Genomic DNA, 17,689 nt, shown 5'->3' on the forward strand with positions numbered 1-17,689 from the left:
AGCTGACATCTCAAGGATGCAGAATAATGATTCCTTATCCAACCTCAGGCTTCTGATCACTTTGTGACCTGTCTCTACCTTAAAGTATACAGAAAAATAAAGCATGATAAAGTGAGGGGGGCTCTGGGAGGTATGGCAGAGGTAGTTACCATTATAAGTAATAAGGGCAGGGAATAGCTCACTAGTAAATTAACATGTAACCAGAGACTTAGAGGTGGTGAAGGTAGAGATCTGGGGAAGGTGTTGCAGAAAGAGAGAAGTGGCATGTACAAAGTCCTGCCATGTAGGGGAAACAGCAGGACAGTCAGTGCAGCTGGAGTTAGGCTAAGGAGGGTCGCCAGAGCCGAAGTCAGACAGGAAGAGTCCCAGTCGACGTGACGCCTTGCAGATATGGGCACTACTCTTTGGCTTTGTCGCTGACTGTGGTGAGACACTGTTGGTGAGTTTGAAGCAATTTTTTCTTCCTCCTTTGTGAGGCATGTTTAAGAATCCACAAAGGAGTTGTGGCTACTCTGCAATGTGACAAGGCCTTCTCCAGTGCTGTAAGTACATCTGGGAGGGAATAAACAGCCATAATGTCAACAATAGGCCATTAGAATTTCCTAACTTCCTTGTGTTGATAAATAATCCCAAACAGTTTCATCTGGGATATAGTTTACAAACTTCTAGATGAGTCACCAACTTCCAGGCAAAACAGAGGGGAGATGGAATAGTCACCGGAGGGAGATGTGACAAGTTCACATAACAGGCAGAAAAGCAGAATGCTGACATGGCAGAAAACATCTTTGAGGGACGATAACTAAACTACACTCACGTCCTCTTCAACCTGAGGAGAAAACACCACCGAACATGTAAGACAGACTATGTTCTCAAACTTTTCTCAGACTGTGACTATTAATGGTTTATAATTAACTGCAATTAAGTTTAGCTGAAATTCAGCCGTACAGCCGATTGTCATTAACACACCCACTACAGCCTCCACACAGCTGTGGGTCGTCATTATGATCTCCTCTTCCAGGAATATGAAGCAATTCGTTAGAGAATAGACATCCAGAAACAAATCTGCGTGAGCTTGAGCATGTCTTCCAGTTCTCCGAACCAAACTGTCACCTTCCAGAAATGATGATTCCAGTCCACTTCCTATATCATTTGAAGAAAAACAACTCTGACAAGAAGAATGTCAAGTTTTAACACAACGATAGATTCACTATGAATTTTTGTGGTAAAGAAAGACTACTTTTTAAATATGCATTTGTCTAGGGTAGCAATATTAAATTTTAACTTGTATTGACAATGAAAGTGACAAACTCACTTTATGTTTCAGCTCTTTGCAAAGTGAGCAATGAAGCTCTAAGTTGTTTTGTAAATGAAATTTAAACATATATAATACATATTTATTGAATTAGTTTAATCATTATTCTAGTACCCCGAACCAGTTATCACTGACATTTTGGTATAGTTCCCTTTTGTATAATTTTTGTCTTGACTTTTCTTTTTGACAATATTGAAAATATCATATGTAGAATTTATATATTCCTATAATTTTACCTTGCAATTTTCCTTGATATGATGTCAAAACAAGTCCTTTTCTTTATAAATTCTTTAAAATATAATTTTAGAGTAAGATTTCTAAAATATTCCATGATTTGATGTTCACTTCTAAAATTCTCCTCTACTCCTTCACCACTTTTAAAGTTCCAACATCTTTAGGAGAGGATATTAGGCTTGCCATAGTTTAACCTTCTTGAATGACTAGTGTTTTTATTTTTTCTTTCTTTTTTCTTAAAATTTTTTATTTGTTCTAATTAGTCAGACATGACAGTAGAATGCATTTTTGCATTTTTAAATCCTACATAAATGGAGTATAATTTCTCATTTTTCTGATTGTACATATCGTAGGATCACATCGGTCATGCAGTCTTATATGTACATGAGGTAATAATGTCTGTTTCAGCAAATTGGAATAACTTGCTGTTTTTGAGTCAATAATACTTTTTTGTTTTTCTCATAATTTCTTTCCTGGATTTTAATGCCATTGGGTTCAAAAAGCTTTACTTTTCTCTAAATACTGAAGTTTTTAAAATTAGTTTTTTTGTGTAGCTGCCCTTGACACTCCTCCTTACCCATACCCCAGCAGTTGCTGACCTGGGTCTCCTGAGTCTGAGTCCCACAGGACCCTTCAGCAGAACATGGGTTCCTTCCTCTATACCAGGTGCTCCATAAGAGTGGGAACATTGTCTTTTTCCTTTTTTTTTTAATTAAAATGTTTTTTATTTTTACAGACACACTTTGATTCATTGTACACAAATGGGGTACAACTTTTCATTTCTATGGTTGTACACAATGTAGATTCACATTCATGTAATCATACATATGTATAGGGTAATACTGTCTATTTCATTCTACCGTTTTTCCATCCCTACCCCTCCCACCCCTTTTTCCTCTACACCATCCAAAGTTCCTTCATTTTTCTCTTCCCCCTGTCACCCCCCTCATTATATATTATTATGCACTTATCAGAGACCTTTGGTTTTTTGGGCTTGGCCTATTTCACTTAGCATGATATTTTCTAACTTCATCCATTTACCAGCAAATGCCATACTTTTATTCTTCTTTATGACTAAGTAATACTCCATCATGTATATATACCACAGTTTCTTTACCCATTCATCTGTTGAAGGACATCTAGGATGGTTCCACAATCTAGCTATTGTGAATTGAGCTGCTATGAACATTGATGCAGCTGCATCACTGTAGTATGCTGATTTTAAGTCCTTTGGGTATAAACCAAGGAGTGGGATAGCTGGGGCAAATGGTGGGTCCATTCCAAGTTTTCCGGGGAATCTTCATACTGCTTGCCAGAGTGGTTGCACCAATTTGCAACACCACCAGCAATGTACGAGTGTGCCTTTTCCCCCACATCCATGCCAAAAGTTATTATTGCTTGTTTTCTTGATAATAGCCATTCTAATTGGAGTTAGATGAAATCTTAGGGTGGTTTTAATTTGCATTTCTCTAATTACTAGGGATGATGAGCACTTTTTCATATATTTGTTGATCACCTGTATATCTTCTTCTGTTAAGTGTCTGCCCATTTCCTTAGCCCATTTATTGATTGGGTTCTCTGTATTTTGGGAGTAAAGTTTTTTAAGTTCTTTGTAAACTTTGGAGATGAATGCTCTGTCTGAAGTCTGTGTGGAAAAGATTTTCTCCCACTCTGTAGGCTCTCTTTTCACATTGTAGATTGTTCCCTGTGCTGAGAAAAAAGCTTTTTAGTTTGAATCTATTCCATTCATTGATTCTTGCTTTTATTTCTTGCACTATGGGGGTCTTGTTAAGGAAGTCTGGTCCTAAGCCAACGTGATGGAGATTCGGCCTACTTTTTCTTCTATTTGGTGAAGGGTCTCAGATCTAATTAAACATTGAAGAAAGAAATTGAGGAAGACCTTAGAAGATGGAAAGATCTCCCATTTCTTGGATAGGCAGAATTAATATTATCAAAATGGCATACTTCCAAAGGTGCTATACAGATTTAACGCAATTCCAATTAAAATCCCTATGACATTTCTCATAGAAACAGAAAAAGCAATCATGAAATTCATCGGAAAGAACAAAAAGACCCAGAATAGCCAAAGCAATCCTGGGCAGGAAGAGTGATACAGGAGGTATCACTGTACCAGACCTTAAACTCTACTATAGCGCAATAGTAACAAAAATGGCATTGTACTGGCACCAAAATAGACGGGTAGATCAGTGGTACAGGATAGAAGACACAGAGACATACCCACATAAGTAAGTAACCTCATACTAGACAAAGGAGCCAAAAACTTTCAAAAATTTACCCCTATCTCTCACCCTGTACAAAACTGAACTCGAAATGGGAACATTGTCTTATTTTGCATTTGTGTCAGTACTTTGAGCATAGTTCCTGGTACAAAAAAGGCATTAATTCATGTTGAATGAGTTAATGAATGACCACAAATGATTATTTTCTTTTATCTGTGCACTTTCACTGAGGGTTTGTCTTCCCTAATATAAGGAATATATCTTCCAGATTCCAAATTGTTCTTATTTATTGACACGTTGCTGTTGTTATTATTAGCTTACTCACTTTGGATTTTAGGACTTAGAGTTCTTTGTATTTTTATAATTAAGTACTACTTTTATTTTGAAAAAAAATTATCTAACCATTTTTATTATTTAATGAAATAAATGCATGTGTATATATAATATATGTGAACACGTGAAAATATTTATATATATGAATATATACATATACAGGTAGGGGAGAGGAGATTTCAGCAATCTATGAAAAAATATTTTTGATGATCCAAACAATTATGCTTTGGGTTTTAAATTATTAAACAGAGAAGAGAATCAAGCATTAAGTCAGGAGAACATATGTGGAAATGGCACAGAGTCCTGGGAACTCCACAGAGATTTCTTGCCTCTGTTTTAGCAGAAGCCTGAAACAGGGTGGGCAGAGTCCCTCCACTCTCCTCTTCTGCTTTGCTCTCTTTAATCAGCAATTTTTGGTGAGCCAGAGACTAAATATATGGAGGGGGGGTTGTTGCTGCATATGAAGTGTACAATCACTAGATTGACACTGTGGACGTGGATTCTGAGCAGTTGGGGAAGACTTTTCAGAAACCTAGTTAGTGAGTGTCATTGAGAAAGTGACCTTTTAGGCCTGAAGGCCTTTTCCTGCCAGCTGTACCCCATCTCCCTCCATTTCTTTGTATTATTAATAGTAAATTTTGCTAATAAAGTTAAGAAGAAATAGCATTAAAATAAATCGGAAATGGAAAAAAGAGGAAAAAGTTGTTGAGGATAGCTATGAATTTGCAAATTTTAAAGGGTATGCTGAATCTCACAGTGAAATATTCAAATTGAATCATGGCATCCATTTCTAGTGTCACTATAGTTATGAACTAGGTGGTGGCTGTGCAGGTTTCCCATTTTCATCTTCATCCATGAGGGATTATCACGGCCACCTATTAGGAATATAGCACCTTTCCTGCCTTGAAACATCCTTTTCATAGTAAAAATTCTCTCAGTTCTAATGAATCTGGACAGGGCAGTCTATATGGATGTGTGTTTAGTTTCAGACTCATGAGCTTGGGATAAACTATTTGATCTTTGATTCAACCCTATTATCTGTAAAAAGGACAGAAATAACAATATTTCAGCCATGGGACTTTAAGGATTAAATATGTATCTTCATGAAATAACTCTACAGTGTCAGGTTTGTAGTAGTTACTAACTTGAGGTGTATTTTGTGATTCTAGTTCTATGTGCCCGAGCAGCTGGGTGCAGCCTTTACCTACTAAACCTCTCTGTTAACTGAGGAATCTGCATTCCCTGCAGTGGTAAGGAGGATGGATTGAGAAATGCATGCTACCAGGAGAGGTGAGAGGTGCTTTAAGCTTATAGGGGATTTTGGAATTGGCTGATCGGGGGCACATGAGAAAGTTCCTACCCTCACTTGACCTTCAGTGTTTCTCTTCTTTATTCTAATGAAGACTCAACTCTAGCAACTCTGCCCTGGAACACTTAGAACTAGGGGAGAAATGATGGTATTTTAAGGTGCTCAAAAGGGAAATGTAGAAGGAGAAGCATTAAAGATGTGGAAACTGATTGGTAAAGGTACATTCTGAGAAGTATCTTTGTAAAGGTGTTCCTGATATCCACTGAAAATGAAATAGAACCAGGTCCTGGTATTTGCCTGCTCCCTTATACCAGCTATTCTCTTGCACAATTTTAGGCCCCAGAACTTGATTTCTCTCTTTGAGGACATTCCAGAATCTGCATTTTGCCATCTGAGACTCTGGTAAGATTAGTTTGCCACATTTAAATCCAATCAGATCCCTGCACTTCTCTTACCCATTCTTTTACTGCTCACATGAGGAGTTTGGGACAGTCAGAAGTGTAGTTATGAGCACGGTTTTGAATGTAACCTGCCCCCCACCAGTAAATGTACTTAGGCAAACTTTCCTAAGCCTCAGTTTCTTCATCTGTTAAGAGAGATGGTAAGACTGTGCTGCCTCACAAACTGTTGTGAAAATTTAATGTTTAAATGGGTGGAATGAGCTGAGCACAGAACCTAGCACAAGAGAAGTGTTCAATATATGAATTAATATATTGTCTTTCCCAAATTCATTCCTTCATTTTGTTTTTGGTACCTTTCCTCTACTTCGCCCCTTTCCTCACCACTTCTGATGCCACAGGCACCACAGATGTTGTCAGTGGCAGTGCAAAGTCCCGAGTGTGAAGCTCTGCTTGGAGTGTTTGGGTGTGAGCAGGGTCAGTGGCCGTGAAATTCACTCACTCAGACCGGACTTCCTCATGTTCACCGGATGGGCAAACAGTGAAGGATTGGGAAGAAAACATGTGGCCATATTTGATCAACTTCTGTTCTAGGTGGAGAATTAACCAGAGTGGTTCTTACTTACGAACATGAGAGAACTCTTCCATATTTTCTTTTATGAATCTCACAGTGTGGGATTCCTCTAAAGGAACTTATAAGTTAAACTTGATAATCACATGTGCATCTTTGTTTCAAACATATCATTAAAGGCCTTATAAATGGTGTTCCCTATTTTCAGGTACTAAAGGGTGGCTGTGTCTTTTGAGATAAGAGAGGAGCATTTAAAATTAAAATTAAAATTTGCATAAATAATTACAAGTTGGTAATGATTCAAATTTTAAAATTAAAATTCATGTGACCTAATAGGCTTAAATTTAGAATTAAATGCTAATTTTGCTCAGAGCTAGAAGGGTTAAATAAATTTATTATTATCTTATATAAGTAATTCATCTTTTGTTAAAAACAAAACATCAGCCCAGTATAGGAAAGGGTTAGAAAAATATAAAAAACCCCACTTAATCACATAGTATGTGCACATTTTATGGTGTATGATTTTTCTGGTCTTTGCTCACAATTATATTTCAAAGATACAATTTTATTTACTATTTTTGCATTTTTCTCTTTTTATTTTTGTTGTACTGGGGATTGAATGTGGGAACCCTTCACCACTGAGTTACATCTCCAGTGCTTTTTATTTTTTATTTTGAGAGAGGGTCTTTCCAAGTTCTTGAGGATCTCATTAAATTTCCCAAGTTGGCCTTGAACTTGTGATCTCCTGCTTCAGTCTTCTAAGTCACTGGGGTTACAGGTGCATACCACCTATCCTGACTTACTTTGCTCTTTTTATTTAATATTAATTTCAGTTTGAAAACAATATTCTTAATGCTTGCTTAATACTTCATTGCATGAATATACAATAATTCATCTATCTTGCAAGTGAAGGCATTCATTTCCTTGTAGGTTGGACCTTTAGTTTCCAGTCTTACAGTATGATAAATAAAGTAATTTTGAACACCCTTATACTTAAGTGTTTATGTTCATGTGGGAGCTTTGATGTAAAGAATTATGAGGCCAATGACTTTAGTGGTAATTTTTATTGTGTAATTTTCATTGTGGAATTCTAGGAGAAAAATGTGCATTTCAAAATTAAGGAGAAAAGGATATTCTTAAGAACAAAGGGACAGAAACACAGCTGTGGACTCAGCATAACTAACAATGATGGCACCAGAGATTTAGTAAAGATGGAAAGAGAAAGGAAGGTTATAACCTGGGAAAAACAGTATTTTTATCTTAAAGAGGGAAAGGACCAAGAAGTAGGATTAGTATTTATTTAAGATTCTAAATCAGATTATCAGAATTAATAATGCTACTGATTTTATGAGATGATAAACTGTTTATATCATAATAAGTTTTAAGAAATGATTAGAGATTTGGTTACACATATTTACATAAGTGAAGCTGAATTTTAGGAAGGGTTCAGAAGAAAATCATTATATAGATGGCTATTAAAATAGTGAGATAGACAAAAAAGATTCCTTTAACCCACATTGATACAGCATCTACCATGCATAGAAAGTCATATGATAGGTGTTTAAGCCAGTACAAAAATGAGGCTTTAGGGAAAGTGATGAGCTTTGTCAGAAAGAATGAATAAACTATACTGATATACTTTAATGGCTGCAAAGGAAAACATGAGAATAGAAAAAACATTTTTTTCACTCCTTTCTTGTAATAATTAAAATCCCAGAATGACCACGCGGTGGCGATATTCAACAAGAAATCCGAAAACAGCAAGGACTTTCTTGTTTCTTTTGGCCTGCTAATTCTCTTGGAAAAGCACACTGAAACCGTTAAATCATAAGGAAACAAACACTGGAAATTTAGAGGGACAAATTACTAACTGTTCCATCTACCTCATTTCCTTAGGCCACTTGAAATTTTGAAACATATTGCAATTAAATGAATTTGTGGTTTTCTGGATTTGGAACAATGGCAAGGTTCGAAGATGCTCAGACAGAAAGCTTCCTGCCTTGGGTGAGTGTCTGCTGTGAGGAACTCTGGGCAGCTAAGCAGTCAGGCACAGGGAAGAGGAGAACAGAGGCTCTTCTATTTTCTGGAGTTTACATTTGTCAGTTTCTCCAGTGGGCAAGTTCCCTCCATATGGTTGGCAAAGAATGGTTTGGGACTGAGCAATACCAAATCTTTTCCAAGGCAGGCACTGACTGATTTATATAAATGTAAAAGAAAGTGTTTAAAAAAATATTAAATGGGGCACTGACATTGGGAAAAAAAGGGTAATTCTACGTTAGTAATTCAGTTTTTTTGAAACATTTGAGATACTTTCAGTTTTTTTGAAACATTTGAGAATGCACATCACATGTGCTATATGTCAAAATACAGATATTTAATTTAAAAAATAAACTGTAGCTGATAAATGCCATTAATGGCATCTTTTCATAAGAATTATAAGAAAATGTGGGCTACCCTGCTATTCAAGCTCCATCCTTTCCCTATTGGATAACTCTTTGTGGTCTCTTCAAAAATCTCTATAGTTAAACCAACTCAGTTCTTTAGAAGGAAATTACATTTGGAAATAGGGGCTGCAGAGGGAACATCTCACAAAAAATTTCTCATTTTAATAAAAAACTATAATTTCAACTAGGATTTTCAAAACATTTAGGAAATACCTACTGGAAAGGAGGTCAAGAAAACAAGTTAGAAATAAAGGAAGATGTTTGGAGGTAAAAATAAATCAAAACAAGGAAAATGAAAGCTGTTTAGGTTTGCTGCATGTTTGGGTGAAGGACTTTGTGAAGTTTGGTGACCCTTATGAATTTAATCCAGATGCTGCTATTTGGGTACAATAGGAAAACACCACTTCTCCTCTGCATCTGGCACATCTGAGTTTGCTTACTCCCCAACCTTCAGACCTGTCCTGCCTGCTGGGTGTGTCCAGTGCTGGTAGATTGCAATCTTTCTTACCAGAGCTCAGAAGCGAAGGTAAAGGAATGCAAGATAAGGAACATTTACAAGAAGAGGCTGGATTGGAAAATGTGCAAGGAAATCAAGGAAGAGGAAAAATATAAAGGGAATTATTACTGAATAATAATTTTGGCTCTGTCTTTGTCCCTGACTGGGGCACAGAAAGCAGAACTTGTCCAGGGAGATAACATTTTCTTGATTCTGGCACCTTTTCAAGTTGCAAACCCTATTTTCTGCTTTCTTTTCATTGCAGCTGCAAGAAATGTACCAATTTCCATTCACCAGTGAGTTTTGTTCATCTTCTGGAATCTGCTTCCCAATTCAAAATACTGTAATCTAGTCATCAGACACCTCAAATTATTCAGTCAAATGGTAGTTGTTTTTTCCCAGACATCTTATTTTGACACCTGACTCAATCCCTACTTGAAATCTGGCATCCTTTTGGCTTTTGTGAGTTTCCCCCATCTCTCTTCCTTACTTCCTGAACTAATATTCTCTAACTTCTCTTCAATTCTTGCTCCTTGGTTGTTAACATTCATTCCTACAGTTCAATTCAGGCTTCTTTCCTCCATTTCTAGCCACATTTATAGTATTAGTTTCTCTTTGGTTAATCTTCTAATTCTTTGCTGATAAATTTTAAATCCATATTTAACACCAGCTTCTACCAGAGCTGCAGATTTTGATATCTAATTGTCTATGAAACATCTTCATGAAATTGTCTGTTGTCAATTCACACCTAAGCAGGTGATACCTGGTCTTTCTTGCTGAGTCTTCAGCTCTCCTATTTTTTTTTTTTTCTCCATACTATCATTTCCCAGGCAGAAAACCTGGGCTCATCCTGAGTTTCCTGTCCTATAATCTTATAATCTCCACCTCATATTTATCAGTAAGTCTGTGGAATTATGTTTATACACATTATACAGAATGTTCCATCTATCTTTTTTTTCTTTTTTCAGACTTCATTTTATTGTTTTCCAGAACCTTTGCAATAGCTTTATAACCTACCTGGTTCTCTTCTAGTTTCTCTTTGGTCCTTCATTCAAACTAGTGCCCCACTTAACTTTCCAAAAGACAAATCAGATCACACTTCAACTTCACACTTGTATTCCTTCCAACTTTCAAATCTTCTCATGATTAAAATATAAACTTCTTCATATGGCATTTAAGTTTGTTCATGATTTGGTTCTCATGTAACCCCTTCATACATTTAACCCACTCCTATTGATTCCTTGTCCTCAAGACCCCTTTTAAACTCCAGTATCTCTACTGGCCTACAAGGTAATGTTCCCAATTATCCACATTTTAATAATTAAGACTCAGTTCAAATATCAACTCCTGTATGATACTGACATATTTTTAGTACCTAATACATAATATGAATTTTATAACTCATTATTTTTAAAAAATTATATAAGTCTGAGATGTAGAGTAATTAAAGAAATCATTTATTCATTTATTTTGAATAAAATTATATAAATCATTTGTGTCTGTTAGCTTTAAGGATTTTCTCAGAATCAGCCTATGCCTAGTGCTTTCTAAATTTTTTAAAATTTTTCACTATATAACTTGGGCTTAATTTGTGTTCTCTTCTTTAAACTTGCCCTACCACCACTTGATGTACTTGGACTTTCTTTGTTTACGGTAAACATATGCAAACAATAATTTCATTAGATGGGTTTTACTATTAGATGATAACAAGTGGCAAATACAGTGAAGAACATAAATACTGCTCAGAAACTACCAAGTTTAGGAGGAGCTTCTAAAATTAATTCAATGGGTTTTGGCATATTGATATCAAAGTAATTGGATATACATTTTTTCTTTGTGCTTTTGTTCCAAACGGTAAACTTATTGCATTCCCTCCATCTTTCTAATTTCTACTAAAGGACTAGCTTACCAGGTAGCATAATAACAAATAACCATTGTCAATTTAAATACCCTTCAAATTAAGGACATGATTCATTCACATCTCTGTAGACCTTTAGACACAAGGACCTTGAAGTCCACCTGACCACTGCCTCACACAGGAAGTTCACCTTTGGTCTCTACCTTATAGAAACTCATTATATTCTTGTTCAGTGTATACTTTTACTACATACAATTTTCTTTTGAATTTCCCTGGAAACTGACAGCAGTACTCACTCCCTTTCTGTTTCTCTTTCTTTCTTCTGCTTTATTGAAGTATAAGCAATAGACCAAAAGACTACACATATTTATTGTACACAACTTGATGAGTTTGGACATAAACACACACCCAGGAAACAATCCCCACAATCAGAGTAATAGATATATTTATCACCTCCAGAAGTTTCCTTATGCCTCTTTTTTGTTGTAAAACTTAACATAAGATCTAACCTCAAAATTTTAAGTGCACAATATTGTATTATTTACTGTAGCTGCTATGTTGAGTAGCATATCTCTAGAGCATATATATTTTGCATAATTAAAACTTTATGTCCTTTGAACCACTCATCCTTTTCCTCTCCCCCAACCCCTGTCACCTGCAAGTCTATTCTATGTTCTATGCTTCTGTAAGTTTGACTATGTTAAAGACAGCATATAAATGGAATCATGAATTATTTGTCCTTCTGTGCCTGTCTTACTTCACTTGGCATAACGTCCTACATGTTGGCCCACAATGTTGCAATGGTAGGGTTTCCTTCATTCTTTTAATGGCTGAATTACATTCCTCTGTGTGAATATATTGTTTAACCATTGTTGTGTGTGTGGACATTTGGGTTGTTACCATACTTTGGCTACAATGAATCATATTGATTCAGATTTCCCTTTGAGATCTTGATATCTACCCATCAGTGGGATTGCTGGATCTATTTTTAGCTTTTTGATGAACAATCATTCTGTTTTATATATCAGCTGCACTATTTTAAATTTCTACCAAGTGAAGGAATAAGGAATTATGTTTTAGTATGGTTGGTTGCAATAACTTCACATTAATCGAAAGGAACAATGCATTTATAAATATTTTTAAATAAAAATTTCATACTACTGAATTAATAGAACTCAGATATCTTTAGATTTTCAAGAAGTAGTTAAGGAAAATCATCATCTACAACTTTAGTTTTATTTATCTATTTATTTATTTGGTATCAGAGATTGAACCCAGGGTACTTAACCACTGAGTCACATCCCCAGTCTTTTTAAAAATTTTTTTTTGTTTTTAAGACAGGGTCTCACTAAATTGCTTAGGGCCTCATTAAGTTGTTGAGGCTGTCTTTGAACTTGCAATCCTCCTGCCTCAGCTTTCCTAGCTCCTGGGATTACAAACCTATGCCACCATACCCAGTCAGCTTTAGCTTTTTTATCAGTACAGATAATATGAAATAATAATTTCTTCTACATTATTAGTGACAATTTATAACAATGATTTATTTATATATCTAATTTCTGGCCAAATTACATATTGTTCATATTAAATTTTAAAATAATGTGTATAGGTAAACAGTTGAGACTAGATAAGCTAGCATTAGTTGTTTTTGAATACTTAGAGATAATCATTCTAGTCAATGCTTATTTTGGTTATATGTTCTTTAGTAACATGTTACAAAAACAAAAGCAAAATGAAACAAAACAATAACATAAATCTAATGTCACCAATTAAATACTAATATTTGTTACATTAAATAGAATACTTAATTCAGTCCAGGATGGAGTTCAAGGATCTGAATTTTGCTGTGCCTGGTGGTGCATGCCTGTAATCTGAGCTGTATAGGAGGCTGAGAAAGGAGGACTGCAAATTCCAGGCCTGTCATCAACTTATTGAGAACTTATTTCAAAATAAAAAATAAAAATGGCTAGGGATGTAGCTCAGTGCATGAGGTCCAGGGTTCAATCCCAAGTATTGGAACAACAACAAGAAAAAGAATCTGACTTTTAGTAAGTACCCTGATGTGGGTGGTGTATTATAATCTGAGTACCCTGTTCTCATTGTCAAATTTACCACATTTGTAATGTGACTATAATACAGTTATTGTCTTTAAAAAGGGTGTCTGCAACTACATTTCAAATATGATGTGATTGGATAGATTATTATACTTAATATTCAGTTTTTTAATTCTAGCATACATATACTGTCATTTAGAATATGAGCTCTGTATCTAGAATACATGACTTTAAATCCTCATTCTCCATTATATGGTTTTGTGATTTATGACCCCTCTTGAGTTGTAATTTACCAGTTTATTAAATGGGGATAGGAATAGTCCCTTACTTCACAAGGTTGATGCTAGGATTAAATGAGTATTTGGGATATAGTAATTACTAAATAAATGTTGACTATGATTATTCAGATTACTTTGTGAATTTTTCCATTATATGGATTCAAAATTATTTTATGAATTGATTTATTTTTATTATATATAAGATTTTAGTGTGTACACCTAAGGTTTGTCCATGGACATCCTGATTTATACCATTGTCTAGGAATACTCTCTGGTTTATCATTTGTCGGGGATGAAAGTGTCACAATTTGGAATACTGTCACTTTAAATGTTTATAAGTTAATCATTTATTTTGAGAGTGCACATTTTTTGTTTGTTTTGCAGTGCTACGGATTGAATTCAGGAGCTCATGTATGCTAGGTAAGTGTTCTGTCATTGAGCTATACCCCATCTTGAGAGCATAGAATTCTTGACTAGATAAATATTCCTTTACACTTAAGGTGGGTTTTCTTTTTCCTGTGAGGAGTGTATTTTCTTTAAGACATGAGATTTGGAGTTTTGTAGATATAGTTTCCTGTGGACTGATAATCTGCCTCCTATTACCTCTTCATTTCTACTAGTATCTGAACTAAGCTCAACATCTCAGAAGAGACTCCACCAGTAAAGTGGATGGATTTGCCCCTTGAACTCAAGATTTGGCTGATGAAATTCAGGACAGTACCTGCTACATAGTGGAATTTGTGGCATCTCTCACACAGAGCCAGTCCTGTTAAATCTGCATTAATTTGAAGAAGTGGATCTTTCTTTTATCCTCCCATTCAGTTTCCTAGAAATAATTTAAATGATTCCAACTCATACATATCTCACCTAAGTGTATTGGCTTTTCTATAATAAGCATATTTTAGAATATGTCTTCTGAATCTAATCAGAGAGCAGATACTGTGACCAATAATTGATAATTCGGGTTTCTTAAATTTCTGATACAAATTAGCACAGAAAGTTGATTCCAGTATAGCAGAAGAGATTGAAGATATAGACGTGCTCCTATCCTCCTAGTTTCTGACTCAATTACATTTCTTTTGGTCCCAATTTCCTTGCATATTTGGAAGCTGAGTTGAAATTCTAAATGATGGATTTCTCCTGGAATCATGGATGTAGTAAAACATGTCAAGGAGCAAATACAGATTTTTCTGCCTGACCCCAAAACATCACAGTATGTCATGTAACATCAAACAGCTTGACTCTGTAAAGATAATACACACAATCTATTGCCTTTAGAGCCTCTATGTACAAACTAGAGTATGACTTTCATAAAAAAAGAAAAATATAATTGTATTTATTTAGTATATGCCAAATAAAACTATAGCAAATTGGAGAATTAAATAATGATAAAGAAGCAGTTTGTATATATGCACAAATGCAAACATACTTAATTACAAACAGGTCAAGCAAAGCAGAAATTCTACAGTCTTCCACTTTTCTTGAAGCAAATTGTACCTAATATCACAAATTATTGAATAGCTATCAGGGTTTTGTTTCTTTCCCCGAGGTTCATTTGTGATTCAGCTAAGTTTGAATTTCTGATAAATAATAGGTAATATATATGTATACCTGTGAAATATTTAGGACACATTTATACTAAAATTACTTATTTAAATTCAGATTAAAAAATATATATTTTTAGCATATGTGTAACCTAAATATCACAGTATGTTCTTATTAAAATTTGTTTATCTGAATTTTAAATTTAATTGGGTATTTTGTGTTTTTATTTGCTAAATCTGTCAGTCAAAATTCAAATCAACCTTTTAACTGAGTCCTTAAACTTTAGAAAAGAGATTAATTATGGTTTATCCAATTCTGTACTGTTGAATGGAAAATATGGAGTTTAACTGATTAAAATGGGAAAATTGAATTTGTGATCACTTTACATGAGCAACATTCAAGCAAGCATAATAAAATCCAAATACAATGAGAAAGTGTGAACAACTCTTTAAATTCTTTAGGATGGCATTTGGCTAGGAATAATATGTTGATTATAATTAGGAGTTAGACCTCAGTTAGAACATGAGCAGAATATGTTGAAAAAAAGACACAATCTGGTCATATGAGAGGTCATTTGATATTGACATGAGTTATTTTGGTGGTTAAGGGGAAGTTATATTTGTTAAGTATATTTTTGTCACCAGGTTCATGGTTAGTCTGGGAGATAGTGACAAAATGAACAATAATATCAGAATTCAGGATAAAATGGCAAGAAGAAACAGAAAGGGTGTACATAGGTCATGGCTGAAAATGGTACTAAAGCAGGAATAAAGAATAATGGAATAGAATAGAAGACACAGAGACAAACTCATTTATATGAAGTTAACTGATGCTGGGGAAAGGTGCCAAAATCATATGTTAGAGAAAAGATAGCCTTTTTAACAAACTTTGCTAGGAAAATTGGAAATCCATATGTAGAAGAATGGAATTTAACCCTTAAAAAATAAAGGTTTTTTAAAATTAATATCCAATATCCTTATCTCCCACCCTGAACAAAAGTTAACTCAAAGTGGATCAAAGACCTAGGAATTAGCCTTAGAAAACTTGGAATGGAACCACCATTTGACCCAGCTATCCCACTCCTTGGCCTATACCCAAAGGACTTAAAATCAGCATACTACAGAGATACAGCCACATCAATGTTCATAGCTGCTCAATTCACAATAGCCAGATTGTGGAACCAACCTAGATGTCCTTCAATTGATGAATGGATAAAGAAACTGTGGTATATATATATGCAATGGAATATTACTCAGCCATAAAGAATGATAAAATTATGGCATTTGCAGGCAAATGTATGAAATTGGAGAATATCATGGTAGGTGAGATAAGCCAATCTCAAAACACCAAAGGATGAATGATATCACTAATAAGTGGATGATGACACATAATGGGGGGTGGGAAGGGTTAATGTTAGGGTTAGAGTTAGGGTTATGGAGGGGGGGCAAGAATGGAGGAAGGAAGGGCTGTATAGAGGGAAAAGAGGGGTGGGAGGGGTTGGGGGAAGGGAAAAAATAACAGAATGAATCAAACAACATTACCCTATGTAAATTTATGATTACACAAATGGTATGCCTTTATGCCATGTACAAACAGAGAAACAACATGTATCCCATTTGTTTACAATTAAAAAAAAAAAGACCTAGGAATTAGATCAGAACCCCTACACCTGCTAGAAGAAAATGTAGGCCCAACACTCCAGCATGTTGGCACAGGAATCAACTTCCTTAACAAGACTCCTAAAATGCAAGAAATAAAATTAAAGATCAATAGGTGGGATGGCATCAAATTTAATAACTTCTGCACAGTAAAGGAAACAAGAGATGACAGAGCCTATGGAATAGAAGATCTTTGCCAACTGCTCCTCAGATAGGACATTAATATCCCAAATATACAAAGAACTCAAAAAACAACACCAAAAAACCAAATAACCCAGTCAATAAATGGGAAAAAGAACTAAACAGAGACTTCTCAAAAGAAGAAATACAAATGATCAAAAACTAGATGAAAAAATATTCAACATTTTTAGGAATTAGGGAAATGCCAATCAAAACTACATTGAGATTTCATCTCACTCTAGTCAGAATGATAGTCATCAAGATAAAAGTAACAATAAATGTTGGTAAGAGTGTGAGGAAAAAGGTTACACTCATACATTGCTGGTGAGACTGCAAATTGGCACAACCTCTCTGGAAAACAGTATGGAGATTCCTCAAAAAACCATGAATGGAGTCACCATATGACCCAACTATCCCAATCCTCAGTATATATCCAAACGATTTAAAATCAGCATACTACAATAATGAAGTTTACACATCAATGTTTACAGGTTGCTTCACAACTCACAATAGCCAAACTATGGAACCAACCTAGATGATCTTGAACAGATGAATGGATAAAGAAAATGTGGTATATATCGAGTATATCAACATGTTACTGGGTAACGTTTAACTTTTTGAGGAATTCCCAAACTGCTTTCCACCATGATTGCACCATTTTACATTTCCATTAGCAAGGCACAAAGGTACCAATTTCTCAACATCCTTGTCAATGTTTTTTGTTTTTCTAAAAAAAAATAATATTAGCCACATTAATGGTTGTAAAGTGGTACTCTTTA

General features: G+C 35.0%; 1 long non-coding RNA gene across 1 annotated transcript in view; it reads left to right on the forward strand.

Moving 5' to 3' along the window:
* The first annotated feature begins 242 nt into the window (after positions 1–242).
* The window catches only part of LOC306663846, a 162,150-nt gene continuing 144,703 nt past the window's right edge, over positions 243–17,689 (forward strand). Inside the window, exon 1 of the long non-coding RNA XR_013764564.1 lies at positions 243–439. This is a non-coding gene — a long non-coding RNA (uncharacterized lncRNA). The remainder of the gene's footprint in view (positions 440–17,689) is intronic.

The sequence above is a fragment of the Sciurus vulgaris genome (assembly GCF_902686455.1).
Source record: "Sciurus vulgaris genome assembly, chromosome: 6".
NCBI lineage: Eukaryota > Metazoa > Chordata > Mammalia > Rodentia > Sciuridae > Sciurus > Sciurus vulgaris.